Source organism: Arachis hypogaea, chromosome 13 (assembly GCF_003086295.3).
Source record: "Arachis hypogaea cultivar Tifrunner chromosome 13, arahy.Tifrunner.gnm2.J5K5, whole genome shotgun sequence".
NCBI lineage: Eukaryota > Viridiplantae > Streptophyta > Magnoliopsida > Fabales > Fabaceae > Arachis > Arachis hypogaea.
In genome coordinates, this window is record NC_092048.1 from 92,804,986 (window position 1) to 92,825,341 (window position 20,356).

A 20,356-nucleotide genomic window follows, 5' to 3' on the forward strand; every position below is an offset into this window, starting at 1 on the left:
CACGTGATTGATAATTGTTATCTTTTCTAATTGAATTGAAATTCAATAATTCCAGTCCTTTCTTAGGAATTGACTAGGACCTGAAGATCAGACTAATTAATTCACTTGATCTTCCTTTGCTTTAGTAAAGCCTAACTAAGTGGGATTAAGATTTAATTCTCATCTCCATTGATAAGGATAACTAGGATAGGACTTCCAATTTCTCATACCTTACCAAAAGTTTATTTTACAGTTATTTACTTATTTTAATTGCAATTTTACTTGCTCCTTACTTTCAAAACCCCAATTTACAATCTTCATAACCAATAATAAGAACATACTTCTCTGCAGTTCCTTGAGAAGACGACCCGAGGTTTAAATACTTCGGTTATCAATTTATTTAGGGGTTTGTTACTTGTGACAACCAAAACATTTGTACGAAGGGATTTCTGTCGGTTTAGAAACTATATCTACAACCGACTATTTTTATAAAATTCTTTACCAGCAAAAATTCTAACGTCACATGCTCAACACGAATCAGCATTCTTGAGCTCGCTGTCCATCCCCAGTAGTGTCTCCAATAGCAGTGGCGTTACTCTTTGCAACAGCAGAATCTTAGCTCTCTATCCATTCTCCTTCGTTTCTAGTGATGTGTTATGCTTCTGCAAGGTTAATGTGAAGGTTAATGAGTTTTGATTTTTGTTCATTTATTACTTTTTGCAACTCTTACCTTCTTGCTGTCCATCATTCTGTATCCATTCAAAACATGCAAGGAGAAACTCAAAATGGCACCCAAAAATATTACTCAATATTTCCTGTCTATTCATGAAAAATCTTTAAGCACTCTATAATAAAAATTTCTTTTGATTTTGATTTTGATTCATCATATCTTGTTTATGAAACTTAGGTACTTTTAATTTATAAATCTTTGAAAAAATTCATTATGTTATTATCTCAGTTGTTAGTAGAGCTTTGTTGTGGTAGAGCTTTGATAATGGTTACTGCACAATTGATTACTAGGTTTTTTATATGTGTTTGTGTTAATAATATGTTTCTACCTAATAATATGTAGTGATTATTTGAAATGGAAAAAGATCCAGATATTAAAATGTCGCGAAGAAGTACAAATACAAAGAAATCTGAAACAGGAACTAGGAGGAAAATGCAGCAGAAAACTCTTGAAGAACTAGAATCTCGGGTATGCACCCGTTTAAAAAGAGATTTTGCACACTTTACTCAGGACACTTTGTACCTATTTGAATGAAATTTTGTTTTTTTATAAATACCCTGAAGTTGTTAAATGTTGAAACCATAAATATCAAAGTATATTTACAAGCAAATAATAGCTCCTCAGTTTTCTGTGACAGAATTTTGGTTAAGAGGATCAAGATAGTAGTGAATGAAGGTGATAACCTGAAAAAGGGTTCATCCCTTTGCATTTAAGATTTAACTCTTCTTCCAAAACATTTTGTGCTGTTAACCATATTTAGAAGTTTTTTTTATTAGTAATAGTAAATTTTAATCATAATGACATCATTCTACATTCCCATTTATCCCTTATAGGTAGAAGGATTTTGATTTTCTCCAAGGAGTTTAGAATATGAAAAGCATATTTTCATATCCAACCAAGCAGCTTCTCTATAACTTATATACTTTTTTTTTAAATTATCTTCTATAATCAATTAAATAAGCTAGTTGTTTAAGTAAGTAGCTAGTATCTAGAATATATGACTTTGGCCAAAAGGTGTTAAATTTAACTATAACTTTGAAATCCCATAACCTGTATTGTATGCATAATTGGAGAAAAGAGACACCTAGCAAAATCACTGCGAACATAACTGCAAATTATTTATAACAACTAAGGAGAAGAAGAACAATAATACTGATGGCAACTGGGATCCCACCAATGTAGTTCAAATTTCGAAGAAACAGAATCTGAAATAGTGGAAGTGGTAACATAAAAAAATAGGAGCTTGTATTATTTAGTTATCGAAGAACAATACAAGAAAGGTTACATTTTATCGACAATAGTAATAGTAGTAACATGTTTAGGATACGATATGAATAAGTAAAGCTAAAATTAGCGTGATAGTTGATGAGCGGATAATTTATACACTTTTTAGCATTGTTTTTAGTATGTTTTTAGTAAGAATCTAGTTACTTTTAGGGATATTTTCATTAGTTTTTATGTTAAATTCACATTTCTGGACTTTACTATGAGTTTGTGTATTTTTCTGTGATTTCAGGTATTTTCTGGCTGAAATTGTGGGACTTGAGCAAAAATCAGATTCAGAGGTTGAAGAAGGACTGCTGATGCTGTTGGATTCTGACCTCCCTGTACTCAAAATGGATTTTCTAGAGCTACAGAACTCAAAATGGCGCGCTTCTAATTGCATTGCAAAGTAGACATCCAGGGCTTTCCAGCAATATATAATAGTCCATACTTTGCTCAAGTTTAGATGACGCAAACTGGCGTTCAACGCCAGCTCTCTGCCCAATTCTGGCATCCAGCGCCAGAAACAAGTTGCAAAGTGGAGTTCAACACCCAAACTGGCACAAAAGCTGGCGTTCAACTCCAAGAATGACCTCTCCACGTGTAGACTTCAAGCTCAGCCCAAGCACACACCAAGTGGGCCCCGGAAGTGGATTTATGCATCAATTACTTACTTCTGTAAACCCTAGTGACTAGTTTATTATAAATAGAACTTTTTATCATTGTATTCGGAGACTTGGTTACTCCGGTTCCCCTCTGGGGCCGAGACCAATGAACTCCATTATCACTTATGTATTTTCAATAGTAGAGTTTCTGCACTCCATAGATTAAGGTGTGGAGCTCTGCTGTTCCTCAAAGATTAATGCAAAGTACTACTGTTTTCTATTCAATTCATCTTATTTCGCTTCTAAGATATTCATTCGCACTTCAACCTGAATGTGATGAACGTGACAATCATCATCATTCCCTATGAACACGTGCCTGACAACCACTTCCGTTCTACATTAGATTGAATGAGTATCTCTTAGATCTCTTAATCAGAATCTTCGTGGTATAAGCTAGATTGATGGCAGCATTCATGAGAGTCCGGAAAGTCTAAACCTTGTCCGTGGTATTCCGAGTAGGACTCTGGGATTGAATGACTGTGACGAACCCCAAACTCGCGAGTGCTGGGCGTAGTGACAGACGCAAAAGGATAGTAAATTCTATTCCAGTATGATCGAGAACCTCCAAGATGATTAGCCATGCAGTGACAGCGCATCTGACCATTTTCACAGAGAGGAATAGGATGCAACCAACGACAAGGGTTATGCCTCCAGACGATTAGCCGTGCTGTGATAGAGCATTTGGACCATTTTCCCGAGAGGATTGAAAGTAGCCATTGGCACCGGTGACATCCTTACACAAATCCAGCCATAGAAAGGAGTAAGACTGATTGGATGAAGACAGCAGGAAAGCAGAGGTTCAGAGGAATGAATGCATCTCCATACGCTTATCTGAAATTCTCACCAATGATTTACATAAGTATTTCTATCCTTATTTTAGTATTAATTTCGAAAACTCCATAACTATTTTATATCCGCCTGACTGAGATTTACAAGGTGACCATAGCTTGCTTCATACCAACAATCTCCGTGGGATCGACCCTTACTCACATAAGGTTTATTACTTGGACGACCCAGTGTACTTGCTGGTTAGTTATGCGAAGTTGTGAAGATATGTTTAGACCATGGTTCTGTGCATCCATTTTTGGTGCCATCGCCAGGGAATCAATTTCGAACAATAATTCACAACTTGAGTAACAATTTCGCATACCAAGTTTTTGGCGCCGTTGTCGGGGATTGTTCGAGTTTGGACAACTGACGGTTCATCTTGTTGCTCTGATTAGGTAATTTTTTTTTTGTTTTATTTTCAAAAAGTTTTCAAAATTCTTTCAAAAATTTCTCCTTTGTTTTCGAAAAAAATTTTTTTTTTAAATAAAAATGTTTTCAAAAATATATTTTTCTTCAGAATTTTGAAGAATGAATTCTAGTGTTTCATGAAGCATGTGGAAACCTGGCTGGCTGTAAAGCCATGTCTAATTCTTCTGTGTAGGGCATGTCAGGCGTGTCATGTCTGAGTTACATACTAAAGCTTGGCTGGCTATTAAGCCATGCCTGACCCTTTGATTGGAGCTTTAGGCTAAAGAGCATAAGATTCCTGGAATTCATATTAAAAATTTTGGAATCCTTATTTTCCTTTTTCAAAATAATTTTCGAAAAAATTCCAAAAAAAATTTAGAAAATCATAAAAATCAAAAAAATATTTTTGTGTTTCTTGTTTGAGTCATGTGTCATGTTATAAGTTTGGTGTCAATTGCATACTCATCTTGCATTTTTCGAAAATTCATGCATTCATAGTGTTCTTCATGATCTTCAAGTTGTTCTTGGTAAGTCTTCTTGTTTGATCTTGATGTTTTCTTGTTTTGTGTTGTATGATGTTTTTCATATGCATTCTTGCATCCATAGAGTCTAAGCATCAAAGATTTCTAAGTTTGGTGTCTTGCATGTTTTCTTTGCATTAAAAATTTTTCAAAAATATGTTCTTGATGTTCATCATGATCTTCATAGTGTTCTTGGTGTTCATCTTGACATTCATAGCATTCTTGCATGCATCCCATGTTTTGATCTAAAATTCTCATGCATTGCATAATTTTCATGTTTTTCTCTCTCATCATTAAAAATTCAAAAATAAAAAAAATGTCTTTCCCTTTTTCTCTCTTAAAATTTCGAAAATTAGATTTGACTTTTTTAAAAATCTTTAAAATCTAGTTGTTTTTATGAGTCAAATCAAATTTTCAATTTTAAAAAAAAATCTTTTTCAAAAATCAAATCTTTTTTCAATTTTTTTTAGTTATTTTCGAAAATTTCAAAAATATTTTTCAAAAATCTTTTTCTTAATTTTACATCATATTTTCGAAAATAACATCATCAATTAATGTTTTGATTCAAAAATTTCAAGTTTGTTACTTACTTGTTAAGAAAGATTCAAACTTTAAGTTCTAGAATCATATCTTGTGATTTCTTGTGAATCAAGTCATTATTGAGATTTTAAAAATCAAATCTTTTTCAAAAACTAATTTCTATCTTACCTTTTTCAAAAAAGTGATTGCAAAATATCTTTTCTAACTTCCTAACTTCTTATCTTTTCAAAATTTGTTTCAACTAACTAACTAACTTTTTGTTTGTTTCTTACCTTTTTTCAAAACTACCTAACTAACTCTCTCTCTCTCTCTCTCTCTAATTTTCGAAAAAATCTTTCCTCTTTTTCAAAATTTCTTTTTAACTAGACTAATTATTTTATTTTTTATTTGAATTTTCGAAAAACTACTAACCTTTTTCAAAAATTATTTTCGAAAATTCTCTCCTCCTCTCATCCCCTTCTATTTATTTATTCATCTACTAACACTTCTCTTCATCTCACATCTCTGCTCCTATCATCACCCTTGTGTTTAGATTCTTCATTCTTCTTTACCCCTATTCCTTTTCTTCTTCTACTAACAATAAGGAACCTCTTTACTGTGACATAGAGGATTCCTCTTCTTTTCTTTTTCTCTTCTTTTTCTTATGAGCAGGGACAAAGAAAAAGGTATTCTTGTTGAAGCTGATCCAGAACCTGAAAGGACTCTGAAGAGAAAACTAAGAGAAGCTAAATTACAACAATCCAGAGACAACCTTATTGAAAATTTCGAACAAGTAAAGGAGATGGCAGCCGAACCCAACAACAATAATGCAAGGAGAATGCTTGGTGACTTTACTGCACCTAATTCCAATTTACATGGAAGAAGCATCTCCATTCCTACCATTGGAGCAAACAATTTTGAGCTGAAACCTCAGCTAGTTTCTCTGATGCAGCAGAACTGCAAGTTTCATGGATTTTCATCTGAAGATCCTTTTCAGTTCTTAACTGAATTCTTGCAGATCTGTGATACTGTTAAGACTAATGGAGTAGATCCTGAAGTCTACAGGCTCATGCTTTTCCCTTTTGCTGTAAGAGACAGAGCTAGAATATGGTTGGACTCTCAACCCAAAGACAGCCTGAACTCTTGGGATAAGCTGGTCACGGCTTTCTTAGCCAAGTTCTTTCCTCCTCAAAAGCTGAGCAAGCTTAGAGCTGATGTTCAAACCTTCAGACAAAAAGAAGGTGAATCCCTCTATGAAGCTTGGGAAAGATACAAGCAGCTGACCAAAAAGTGTCCTTCTGACATGCTTTCAGAATGGACCATCCTGGATATATTCTATGATGGTTTATCTAAGCTATCAAAGATGTCATTGGATACTTCTGCAGGTGGATCCATTCACCTAAAGAAAACGCCTGCAGAAGCTCAAGAACTCATTGACATGGTTGCTAATAACCAGTTTATGTACACTTCTGAGTGGAATCCTGTGAATAATAGGATGCCTATGAAGAAGGGAGTTCTTGAAATTGATACTCTGAATGCCATATTGGCTCAGAATAAAATATTGACTCAGCAAGTCAATATGATTTCTCAGAGTCTGAATGGAATGCAAGCTGCATCCAACAGTACTCAAGAGGCATCTTCTGAGGAAGAAGCTTATGATCCTGAGAACCCTGCAATAGCAGAGTTAAAATACATAGGTGAACCATATGGAAACACCTACAATCCATCATGGAGAAATCACCCAAATCTCTCATGGAAGGATCAAAAGCCTCAACAAGGCTTTAATAATGGTGGAAGAAACAGGTTTAGCAATAGCAAGCCTTTTCCATCATCCACTCAGCAACAGACAAAGAATTCTGAGCAGAATCCATCTAGCTTAGCAAATTTAGTCTCTGATCTATCTAAGGCCATTGTGAGTTTCATGAATGAAACAAGGTCTTCCATTAGAAATTTGGAAGCACAAGTGGGCCAGCTGAGTAAAAGGATAACTGAAATCCCTCCTAGTACTCTCCCAAGCAATACAGAAGAGAATCCAAAAGGAGAGTGCAAGGCCATTGAATTAATTACCATGACCGAACCCACAAGAGAGGAGAAGGACGTGAATCCCAAGGAAGAAGATCTCCTGGGACGTCTAGTGATCAATAAGGAGCTTCCCTATGAGGAACCAAAGGACTCTGAGGCTCATCTAGAGACCATAGAGATTCCATTGAACCTCCTTATGCCATTCATGAGCTCTGATGAGTATTCCTCTTCTGAAGAAAATGAGGATGTTACTGAAGAGCAAGCTGCCAAGTTCCTTGGTGCAATCATGAAGCTAAATGCCAAATCATTTGGTATTGAGACTTGGGAAGATGAACCTCCCTTGTTCACCAATGAACTAAGTGATCTGGATCAACTGACATTGCCTCAGAAGAAACAGGATCTTGGAAAGTTCATAATACCTTGTACCATAGGCACCATGATCTTTAAGGCTCTGTGTGACCTTGGTTCAGGAATAAACCTCATGCCCCTCTCTGTAATAGAGAAATTGGGAATCTATGGGGTGCAAGCTGCTAAAATCTCATTAGAGATGGCAGACAATTCAAGAAAACAGGCTTATGGACAAGTAGAGGACATGTTAGTAAAGGTTGAAGGCCTTTACATCCCTGCTGATTTCATAGTCCTGGATACTGGAAAGGAAGAGGATGAATCCATCATCCTAGGAAGACCTTTCCTAGCCACAACAAGAGCTGTGATTGATGTGGACAAAGGAGAATTGATCCTTCAATTAAATAAGGACAACCTTGTGTTTACAACTCAAGGATCTCTCTCTGCATCCATGGAGAGGAAGCAGAAAAAGCTTCTCTCAAAGCAGAGTCAACCAAAGCCCCCACAGTCAAACTCTAAGTTTGGTGTTGGGAGGCCACAACCAAACTCTAAGTTTGGTGTCAAACCCCTATATCCAAACTCTAAGTTTGGTGTTGGGAGGTCTCAACAAAGCTCTGCACATCTGTGAGGCTCCATGAGAGCCCACTGTCAAGCTATTGACATTAAAGAAGCGCTTGTTGGGAGGCAACCCAATGTTTATTTATCTAATTTTATTTTTGTTTTTCATGTTTTCTTAGGTTCATGATCATGTGGAGTCACAAAATAAACGAAAAATTTAGAAACAGAATCAAAAACAGCGGAAGAAAAATCACACCATGGAGGAAGTACCTGTCTGGCGTTCAACGCTAGAACAGAGCATGGTTCTGGCGCTGAATGCCCAAAATGGGCAGTATCTGGGCACTGAACGCCCAAAATGGGCAGCATCTGGGCGCTGAACGCCAGAATTGCACCCTGGAGAAGAGCTGGCGCTGAACGCCCAGAACAAGCATGGTTCTGGCGTTCAACGCCAGAAATGGGCAACAAATGGGTGTTGAACGCCCAAAATAGGCACCAACCTGGCGTTGAACGCCCAGGGTTGTGTGCAAGGGTATTTTACATGCCTAATTTGGTGCAAGGTTGTAAATCCTTGAACACCTCAGGATCTGTGGACCCACAGGATCATCTCAGAATCTATGGACCCCACAGGATCATCTCAGGATCTGTGGACCCCACAGGATCCCCACCTACCTCCACTCACTCTCTTCTCTCTTCTCAATCATCCTCTATTCCCAATAAACACTCTTCCCCAAAACCCTTCACCTATCACCTCCATCTCTCTTCCCTATTAACCCTTCACCACTCACATCCACCCACTCTTCCCCATAAACCTACCCAATAAACTCCACCTACCTTCAAAATTCAAATCAATTTCCCACCCAAACCCACCCATATGGCTGAAACTTAAACCCCCCTCCCTTCCCTATATATAGCCCTCCATTCTTCCTCATTTTCACACAACACAACCCTCTCTTCTTTTCTTGGCCGAAACACACCTTCCCCCTCTTCTCCATATTTTCTTCTTCTTCTTCATATTATTCTTTCTTCTCTTGCTCGAGGGCGAGCAATATTCTAAGTTTGGTGTGGTAAAAGCATAAGCTTTTTATTTTTCCATTACCATTGATGGCACCCAAGACCGGAGAATCCTCTAGAAAAGGGAAAGGGAAGACAAAAACTTCCACCTCCGAGTCATGGGAGATGGAAAGATTCATCTCCAAAGCTCATCAAGACCACTTCTATGATGTTGTGGCCAAGAAGAAGGTGATCCCCGAGGTCCCTTTCAAACTCGAAAGAAATGAGTATCCGGAGATCCGACATGAAATTCAAAGAAGAGGTTGGGAAGTTCTAACGAATCCCATCCAACAAGTCGGCATCCTAATGGTTCAAGAGTTCTATGCCAATGCATGGATCACCAAGAACCATGATCAAAGTAAGAACCCAGATCCAAAGAACTATGTTACAATGGTTCGGGGGAAATACTTGGATTTTAGTCCAAAAAATGTGAGGTTGGCGTTTAACTTGCCTATGATGCAAGGAGATGAACGCCCCTACACTAGAAGGGTCAACTTTAATCAAAGGTTGGAACAAGTTCTCATGGACATATGTGTGGAAGGAGCTCAATGGAAGATTGACTCCAAAGGCAAGCCGGTTCAACTAAGGAGATTGGACCTCAAGCCTGTGGCTAGAGGATGGTTGGAGTTCATCCAACGCTCCATCATCCCCACTAGCAACCGATCTGAAGTTACTGTGGATCGGGCCATCATGATCCATAGCATCATGATTGGAGAAGAAGTAGAGGTTCATGAAGTCATCTCCCTTGAACTCTACAAAATAGCCGAAAAGCCCTCTCCTGGGGCAATGCTAGCTTTTCCTCATCTTATCTGCCATCTATGTTACTCAGCTGGAGCTTCCATAGAAGGAGACATTCACATTGAGGAAGAGAAGCCCATCACTAAGAAAAAGATAGAGCAACCAAGAGAGCCCATTCATGGAGCTCAAGAGGCGCAGGAAGCTCATCACCATGAGATCCCGGAGATGCCTCATATGCATTTTCCTCCACAAAACTATTGGGAGCAAATCAACACCTCCCTAGGAGAATTAAGTTCCAACATGGGACAACTAAGGGTGGAACATCAAGAGCACTCCATCATCCTTCATGAAATAAGAGAAGATCAAAAAGCAATGAGGGAGGAGCAACAAAGACAAGGAAGAGACATAGAAGAGCTCAAGGACATCATTGGTTCCTCAAGAAGGAAACGCCACCATCACTAAGGTGGACTCATTCCTTGTTCTTACTTTCTCTGTTTTTCGTTTTCTCTATGTTAAGTGCTTATCTATGTTTGTATCTTCATTACATGATCATTAGTAGTTAGAAACTTTGTCTTAAAGTTATGAATGTCCTATGAATCCATCACCTCTCTTAAATGAAAAATGTTTTAATTCAAAAGAACAAGAAGTACATGAGTTTTGAATTTATCCTTGAACTTAGTTTAATTATATTGATGTGGTGACAATGCTTTTTGTTTTCTGAATGTATGCTTGAACAGTGCATATGTCTTTTGAAGTTGTTGTTTAAGAATGTTAAATATGTTGGCTCTTGAAAGAATGATGACTAGGAGACATGTTATTTGAAAATCTGAAAAATCATAAAAATGATTCTTGAAGCAAGAAAAAGCAGCAAAGAACAAAGCTTGCAAAAAAAAAATAGGCGAAAAAAAAAGTGAAAAAAATAGAAAGAAAGAGAAAAAGCAAGCAGAAAAAGCCAAAAGCTCTTAAAACCAAGAGGCAAGAGCAAAAAGCCAATAGCCCTTAAAACCAAAAGGCAAGGGTAATAAAAAGGATCCCAAGGCTTTGAGCATTAGTAGATAGGAGGGCCTAAAGGAATAAAATCCTGATCTAAGCGGCTAAACTAAGCTGTCCCTAACCATGTGCTTGTGGCGTGTAGGTGTCAAGTGAAAACTTGAGACTAAGCGGTTAAAGTCAAGGTCCAAAGCAAAAAAAAGAGTGCGCTTAAGAACCCTGGACACCTCTAATTGGGGACTTTAGCAAAGCTGAGTCACAATCTGAAAAGGTTCAGCTAATTATGTGTCTGTGGCATTTATGTATCCGGTGGTAATACTGGAAAACAAAGTGCTTAGGGCCACGGCCAAGACTCATAAAATAGCTATGTTCAAGAATCATCATACTGAACTAAGAGAGTCAATAACACTATCTAAACTCTGAGTTCCTATAGAAGCCAATCATTCTGAACTTCAATGGATAAAGTGAGATGCCAAAACTATTCAAGAGGCAAAAAGCTACAAGTCCCGCACATCTGATTGGAGCTATGTTTCATTGATAGTTTGGAATTTATAGTATATTCTCTTCTTTTTATCCTATTTGATTCTCAGTTGCTTGGGGACAAGCAACAATTTAAGTTTGGTGTTGTGATGAGCGGATAATTTATACGCTTTTTGGCATTGTTTTTAGTATGTTTTTAGTAAGAATCTAGTTACTTTTAGGGATGTTTTCATTAGTTTTTATGTTAAATTCACATTTCTGGACTTTACTATGAGTTTGTGTATTTTTCTGTGATTTCAGGTATTTTCTGGCTGAAATTGAGGGACTTGAGCAAAAATCAGATTCAGAGGTTGAAGAAGGACTGCTCATGCTGTTGGATTCTGACCTCCCTGCACTCAAAATGAATTTTCTGGAGCTACAGAACTCAAAATAGCGCGCTTCTAATTGCATTGGAAAGTAGACATCCAGGGCTTTCCAGCAATATATAATAATCCATACTTTGCCCAAGTTTATATGACGCAAACTGGCGTTCAACGCCAGCTCTCTGTCCAATTCTGGCGTCCAGCGCCAGAAACAAGTTGCAAAGTGGAGTTCAACGCCCAAACTGGCACAAAAGCTGGCGTTCAACTCCAAGAATGACCTCTTCACGTGTAGACTTCAAGCTCAGCCCAAGCACACACCAAGTGGGCCCCGGAAGTGGATTTATGCATCAATTACTTACTTCTGTAAACCCTAGTGACTAGTTTATTATAAATAGAACTTTTTATCATTGTATTCAGAGACTTGGTTACTCTGGTTCCCCTCTAGGGCCGAGACCAATGAATTCCATTATCACTTATGTATTTTCAACGGTAGAGTTTCTGCACTCCATAGATTAAGGTGTGGAGCTCTGCTGTTCCTCAAAGATTAATGCAAAGTACTACTGTTTTTTATTCAATTCATCTTATTTCGCTTCTAAGATATTCATTCGCACTTCAACCTGAATGTGATGAACGTGACAATCATCATCATTCCCTATGAACGCGTGCCTGACAACCACTTCCGTTCTACATTAGATTGAATGAGTATCTCTTAGATCTCTTAATCAGAATCTTCGTGGTATAAGCTAGATTGATGGCGGCATTCATGAGAGTCCGGAAAGTCTAAACCTTGTCCGTGGTATTCCGAGTAGGACTCTGGGATTGAATGACTGTGACGAACCCCAAACTCGCGAGTGCTGGGCGTAGTGACAGACGCAAAAGGATAGTAAATTCTATTCCAGTATGATCGAGAACCTCCAAGATAATTAGCCATGCAGTGACAGCGCATCGGACCATTTTCACAGAGAGGAATAGGATGCAACCAACGACAAAGGGTGATGCCTCCAGACGATTAGCCATGCTGTGACAGAGCATTTGGACCATTTTCCCGAGAGGATTAAAAGTAGCCATTGGCACCGGTGACATCCTTACACAAAGCCAGCCATAGAAAGGAGTAAGACTGATTGGATGAAGACAGCAGGAAAGCAGAGGTTCAGAGGAATGAATGCATCTCCATACGCTTATCTAAAATTCTCACCAATGATTTACATAAGTATTTCTATCCTTATTTTAGTATTAATTTCGAAAACTCCATAACTATTTTATATCCGCCTGACTGAGATTTACAAGGTGACCATAGCTTGCTTCATACCAACAATCTCCGTGAGATCGACCCCTACTCACGTAAGGTTTATTACTTGGACGACCCAGTGCACTTGCTGGTTAGTTATGCGAAGTTGTGAAGATATGTTTAGACCATGGTTCTGTGCATCCGTTTTTGGTGCCATCGCCAGGGAATCAATTTCGAACAATAATTCACAACCTGAGTAACAATTTCGCATACCAATAGTATAGAATAATAATGAGAGAGATAGTTTGCACCCACTTTAATGAGAATTTGCACACCTTATTCAGTACAGTTTGTACCCAATATAATAAATTTCTTGTACACATGAATTGGATAGTTTGCACCCACTTTAATCAGATTTTGCACACATCAATTCGACAATTTGCACCCACTTTAGTCAAGTTTTGCACACCTTACTCGCTCAATTTACACCCAGTTTAATAAGATTTTGCATATATGACTTAGCATAGTTTTCACCCTTCTATATCTAAATGCGAGTATTACTTTATTATGATTATAATAATTTATTGTTATTGTTATTTCTTATTATTTTCTAAATAAACCATGGTTAAAATTAGGTGAAAATTTTTTACTTTATGTTTGCAGAAAGTGATAGAATGTCGTTGTTCTCCCGTTTCAGTTTTCACAACGATAAATTCTCTTACAAAAGAGCAAAAATTTGAAGTTGATAAAATGGGATTCTCATCCATGAAGGCTATTCAAGATTGGAAAATTGATAGGCGGTTATTCCTCGCACTTGCTAAAGCATATAATACAACAAGAAGCAAACTGGAATTAGTGGTGGGGGATATCGATGTGATAACAGACAAAATTGGGTTAGCTCTAGGATTACCTTCAATTGGTAAAAGTTTTCCAGAAGAAGAAGATTGGACTTCAGAGCAAGAAAGATTAGTTGCCCCGTTCAAGTCTGTGACAAGCCCATGGTTACAAGAAGTATTACATTCAAGAGAATGTAATGTTTCAACATCCAAAGGGAGAGATTACTTTAAGAGAGCATTTACAATGTTCATTATTAGCTCATTTTTGGCACCAACAAGTAGCGTTGTCACATCCCCAAAGCACTTACATGCCATTGTTAATGTAGAGAATATCACAAGATACAATTGGGCAAGATTTGTGCATGATGAGCTTATGAAAGGGGTTCAAAAATTCAAAAAAAAAAAAATACATTAAGTATTGATGGTTGTCTTTATATTTTGATGGTAATCAATCTAATGTACTTATCTTTTTTTTTCCTTTTTTGATTTCTTTTTTGATGATAATCATTGCATTTATTATTTTCCTTGTAGATTATCTATTACCACAAAGACACATTCGGAAATAAGAAAAATTATATGGGGCCTCCACCACCATGGATTGGTTATTGGGATAAAGAAAAACTTGCAAAGAAGTTGACACAGGAGTCATCAAAGCAAAGGCCAACGGTTTGTTTTATCTTGTTAATTCAATATAACTGTTTTTTTTAAATTGATGATTGCTTATAATATCCAGAATTCTTTCGATTTATGCACCCACTTAATACACATTTTGAAGTTGAATTCTTTTCACTTCTAGTTATCAGCTACGTTTTGTTTATCCAAGAGGAAATATATTAATTAGGTTTGATCCTTTATGTGTTCTTGCGTGATGTGTGTGCTGTTTGAAATACATACAACTGTGCTGAATTCTTAATTGTTGAAATCCTACTATCTTTATAGAATGCCCAAATGGCATAGTTATAGTTATGTTAGTGCCTCAATTTTATTCTAAAGTCTTATATTTGCATGTCGTGTTTTAGAAGTTAGTAAAATGACATTCCAAGGTTCTCTTAGAGAGTTGCATGATTCTTTTAGCACTTTGTTTCTTAATGTTCAATGCTGACTTTTCAATCAATAAAAGTTTGATGCCTCTCTAACATAAATTAGATTTTAATTACCATGAATAGCACTCTTGATTAGTAAGCATTAACATTCAGTGACATAGAAGACAATACATACAAACAATCCCAAACAATCTCGATTAGTGAGGCAAGAATCATGAAGAACAAACTACATCATTCATGATTAAAGACTAAATATAATTTAGCCATTGCCATTTGGCACTAATAGACTTAATTCAACTATAGATGTAGATATAAAATCATAGTAACCCTAAAAACAATTTCAAAGACTAAATAATAACCAGAAATGAATCTTAGGTACTAAAAAAAATCCATTATTGGAAAACAATTGACATTAACCTATATATATCAAGCCCAAAACAACAACAATGGGACATAATTTAGAACGATATTAACTACAATTTTTATTTAATTGCGTGTTTAGAAGTACATATATACTGACATAACTTTAAGATGTACTCCTAATTAAGATGCATATGCCATTTACTAAGGCTTTCAAAACTAGAAAGAACTTAGTTCACTTAATTTAATTTATGTACAATTTAATTTCTGCCTTTCTGTACAATTTAATTTAATTTATATGAATTGTTTCAGTTTGATGCCGTGTCTTTTTTCTGGATTTTTTTGTTTTGCATAATATGTTGAGTGTATAATATAATCTGGTCAAAGGTAACTAATTCAATATAGCTTTTTTTATCTTGACACATTCTTCTATTTTCTTACAAAACCTTTATTTGTGTGACTATTATTATAGGGTATTGTTACCCTTTTAGTTAAGCAAGGTGTTGTTGATGCTAAATTTGCAAAGAACACAACAAGAGCACCAACTAATTTGGATAAGAAAAGGGGGACAAAGGAGCTTAATAAAGATAACACAATGAAGAAAAAGAAAGAAAGGTAAAAAAATAAAGTTTTGGGATGTTATAAATGAAAGGATTGAAGCCTATGAGTATTACAAACACTCTTTGTGAAACTCGGTTAATTAATGGCTAATTAATCCATAAATTAAAATATATTCTAGAAAGTGAGAAATGAGGTTTTTATGGTTTAATGTGATATAGAAAATTAAAACGAGAATTTCGACACCAATTTTAAAGAAATCGGCCCAAGATTGGACCGAACGGGCCAAACCGGGCCAACCAGACCCAAATTGGGCCCCAGCCAAACTCTCATTTAATGAGAGAGCTCAGATCTCTCCCTCTCCATAACAAACACACACGTTGAACACAAAGGGAAAAAGGGGGAAAGATTAGAAACCCTTGCTCCTATTCACTTCCAACTTCCATTGATCATAACTTTTGATCCGGAGCTCCGATTGACGCACCGTTTGCGGTCACGCAACTGCGACATCGAGCTCTACAAAAATCATATCATTATTTTCTGTGTTATAAGATCAAATTAACTTGATAGAAAGACTTGTCCTTGCTTCTTTGATCCTTGGGTAATGTAAGAGATCTCAAAACCTAGTAAAAATATTGAATTTAAGGTATTGGGTATTGAGTTATTGTGCTTTGGTGTGATATTGTGGCTTAGACATTAAATATATGTGTATTGGAGCTTAATTGGTGGTTTTGGAAAGCTTGAAAAAGAGCCTTGTGCTTGGAAATCTGATTTTTGGAAGTTTGGAGACCTTGGAAGTTGAATTTGAGAGTGTTCCAAGTTAGACGAGAATCGGCCAAGGTATAGTTTCGATTTCCTGTATCTAAAATGTAATGTGGTGTGAAAACTTAGGCTAGAAACCCTAAGATAGGAGTTGAACCATTAATGTTGTTGATGGATTGAAATAAATTGTGTTGTTGTGTATGAATTCAGTGGATTGTGATATGTTGATGTAGTTGTTAAATAAATTGGATTGAGATAAATATTTGAGTAGTGGTTGAGTAATTGTGAATGATAGTAATTGTTGGCAAAGCATGAAAAAGTATGTATGTGATATGGAGTGATATGTTCAGTGGATGATAAGGTTGGCTCTTGTGGATGAGCATGAGTTGAAGCATGACATTGATATTGATATGTATATATATATATATATATATATATATATATATATATATATATATATATATATATATATAGGTATGGTGATTGATGAATTGAATATTTGTTTGGAAATTGAGATATGAAATGTTGATTATGATGTGAGATTTGTTAAATTGAGATTTGGATAAATATGGTGGAATTAGTGGGTTGATGATTGAATTAGAATATGAAAATGCTTAATGTTGGAAGGGTTGATTTTTGGTTGGTTTTGAATGAATTTGGAAGTGTAAGTTTCGAAATTTGGGAGTTTATGGATATTGGTAAAAATGGAATTTTGATGAACTTCAATGGATCATATCTTGTGCTAATGTGTTTTGGAATTTGATGATTTTTGTATCAAATGAAAGATAATTTCATAAGCTTTAAAATGGTTTAAATTTGGTAGAAATTCGAATTTTGTGGAAGGAGATATGATCGTTGAAAGTTTGGGCCAAAAATCTGAATTCTGCAAACTCTGTAGAATTTGTGATTTCTGGTTTGTGTGCGCATGCATAACCTATGGAATTCTGGACTGGTGCGCACGCACACACTTGTGTGTACACACACACACAGGAAAGTGGCTGTGGCTGGGAGCGCTAGCACAACCTGTGCGCGCACACAAACAATCAGGTTTTGCAAGCTGTGCGTACGCACACGTTGGGAATGACATGCTATTGGTGGCACTAGCACACCTTGTGCGCGCACACAAAAATGGAAATTTTGCTTTCTGTGCGTACGCACACCCCTGTGCGTACGCACATCCCTGTGCGTACGTACACTTTTAAAAATGCTTCTGGACGTGCGCACGCACACCCCTGTGCGTACGCACGCGACCCTGTTCTTTTCTAAAGCTTTTGTTTTCAAGTCTTTCACATTCCCAACAAGCTTGCGACCTTCCAAGGCACTGTTTTAGGCTTATAAAACCCCATTTTCATCTTTTAAATCATAAATTGATGTAAAATGCCTAGTGATTGAGAGGAAGCTAGGGAAGGGGGTAACTTGTGAATGAAGAAAAGGGGTATTATGATGAGTTGTGATTAATAATGATGATATGAGTTTTTGAGGAGGATGGTGGAGTACTGAGTGTGATATGAGCCGAATGGTTGTGTGATGATGATTATGGCTGGTTACGAATTATGATTTATAAGCCGGATGGATGAGATGAATGTTAATGTATAGCTGTGAATTGAATACATATATGCTGAATTGTTGATTATTGTGATTATTGCACTCCACCTATCTGAAACACGAGTTTCTCTGGGTGAAAGTAGTGGCTAGCCACCACGTGCTCCAGGTGGAGACTCGATACTCTGCTGACCCTATGTCGTAAGTGTGGCCGGACACTGTGAAAGTTCCGGATGAGCTCGCCCCATGAATATACACCATTGAGGGTGTTGGATATGAATTATGAATTATGTTGAGAATAACTCAAGTTGGGGATTGATAAACCACTATTTTATGGTTTATATTATGTTTAAATGTGTGGTTTTATCATGATCCTTACCTACTTATTCATTAAATTAGCATGAAATTATAATTCCTTCCTGAATTTATAACATGATTGAAAACTGCTTCCTAGAGACTTTAATTATGTATTTTTAATTCTCCTTTATTCCATTCGATGCTGTGATCTGTGTGTTGAATGTTTCAGACTTTATAGGGCATGAATGAGTTGGAGATTGGAAAGGAAGCTAGCAAAAATGGGAGGAACACAAGAATTTGAGGAGATAACCAGCGAGAAGTGACGCGGTCGCATGGCTCACGCGACCGCGCGAAGGAGAGCAAATCACAGTGACGCGGCCGCTGGCTCACGCGGCCGCGCGGATTGGAAAAGCTCAGGCGACGCGGTAGCGTGGACGACGCGAACGCGTGGCAAGGAAAAGCACGAATGACGCGTCCGCATGGATGACGCGATCGCGTGACATGTGCGATCTGCATAATCTGCAGACTTCGCTGGGGGCGATTTTGGACCTTATTTCGACCCAGTTTTCGGCCCGGAACAGCAGACTAGAGCCAGAGAATATGCAGAAACAAAGGACAGCATTCATTCTACACAGTTGACAGTTTTAGATCTAGTTTTTCCCCCTCTAGGTTTCTTTCCCTAGGTTTAAGAATTTTAATTTTCAATTGGTCTTAGCATTGGAACATTGAGAAAAGTTATTTCCTCATCAAGACTTCGTCATTCTAGTTCGTTCTCTTAACTTGGTTTTATTCTTCCATGTTCTTTGCTTTGTTCAATTTTGTTATTTGAATATTTTCATGATTATTTCATACAAGGATTATGTCTCCCATTTTAATTTATTTTCCATTCCAATAATCATGTCTTATTTTAATTCCCTTTCATGTGTTATGGATTTATTATTTGCAATGAGTGAGTAGTTCCCTCACTTGATGGGGAGTTGATTGAAAGGAACTCTTGAGTTGGAAGGATTGAAAGAAAAATTGTAATTGGGTTAACTGTTGGATTGTTATCTAATCACTAACACCAATCCCTTTGAACTAAGTGGGTTGCAACTCGTGAATAGATCTAGCATTCCAACTTGTTTGACTTTCCTTTACCTAGTAAGGGATAACTAAACAGAGCAACCATTAATTATAAATTAATCTTGAAATCATCCCATCAATAATAGAGATTCCAACTAATCAACTCCCAGTCAAGGCTTTTATTCATATTATTTAAATTTCCTCTTTTTAATTTTCCCTCTACTTAACTCAACTTCTTGGAACATCTGATTAATAAAATAGCACACTTTTCTGCAACTCGTTGGGAGACGACCTGGGACTCCAACTCCCAGTAATTTTTAATTTAAACTCTCTGTGACATATTTCTAAATTGATAGGCAGATTTTCGGTGAGTTAAGAACTATACATGCAACGTAACTATTTTAATAATTTCTAATTCACCAACTTCTGTGCCTCATCAATTTTTGGCGCCGTTACCGGGGAGTTGCAATAGAGTGCTAAAGTTATTAATTAGAATTTATTTATTTGCATTTTATTTTATTTTGCTACTATGAGCTGCATGTTTCTTCCGTCAAATGACGCGTTCACTTCCTGATCCGCGCTTGCTAATATTCGATCCTGAAATTGAAAGGACTATTTCACGAATAAGGCGAGAACAACGTCGGTTAGTCCGCTCTGAGGGCGGATCTGAGAGTGAACTTGAGGAAGAAACCAGCCCCCGTTCTACTGATTCGGTTTTTTTACGTTCAGAAGACATGGCAGCTAGGAGAGTTACCATCCAGGAGGAAGGAGCCCCTGATTTTACAATGCAACCGTTTCAAGCGCATCATCCAACGGTAGCTACAGATTTTGAAATAAAGACCGCACTGCTATATTTAATGCCCAAGTTTCATGGCCTACCTGCTCAAGAGCCTATCAAGTACTTGAGAGATTTTCAGGCAGCCTGTTCTACTGTCAGGCGTGATGGTACTGATGAAACTTTAATTTTGCTGAAAGCTTTCCCGTTTTCTCTCGAGGGAAAAGCAAGAGAGTGGTACTACACTCAACCTCTGGCAAATGTATCCAACTGGGATACACTCAGAAAGGAGTTTTTGGAAAAATTCTTTCCATCTGAAATTACTGATAAACTGAGGAAGGATATTTCCACAATTGTTCAGGACGACAATGAAACTCTCTTTGAATACTGGGAGCGCTTCAATAATCTTCTGGAAGCATGCCCCCACCACAGGAT

At 37.1% G+C, this 20,356-nt stretch overlaps 2 non-coding genes across 2 annotated transcripts; both read right to left on the bottom strand.

Annotated features, from left to right (window-relative positions):
- Positions 1-6,114: 6,114 nt before the first annotated feature.
- On the bottom strand, positions 6,115-6,222 carry LOC112739364 (small nucleolar RNA R71). The gene has a single exon (XR_003170303.1). It is a non-coding gene; the product is annotated as a small nucleolar RNA R71 (small nucleolar RNA).
- Positions 6,223-20,249: 14,027 nt separating this feature from the next.
- On the bottom strand, positions 20,250-20,356 carry LOC112738637 (small nucleolar RNA R71). The gene has a single exon (XR_003169585.1). It is a non-coding gene; the product is annotated as a small nucleolar RNA R71 (small nucleolar RNA).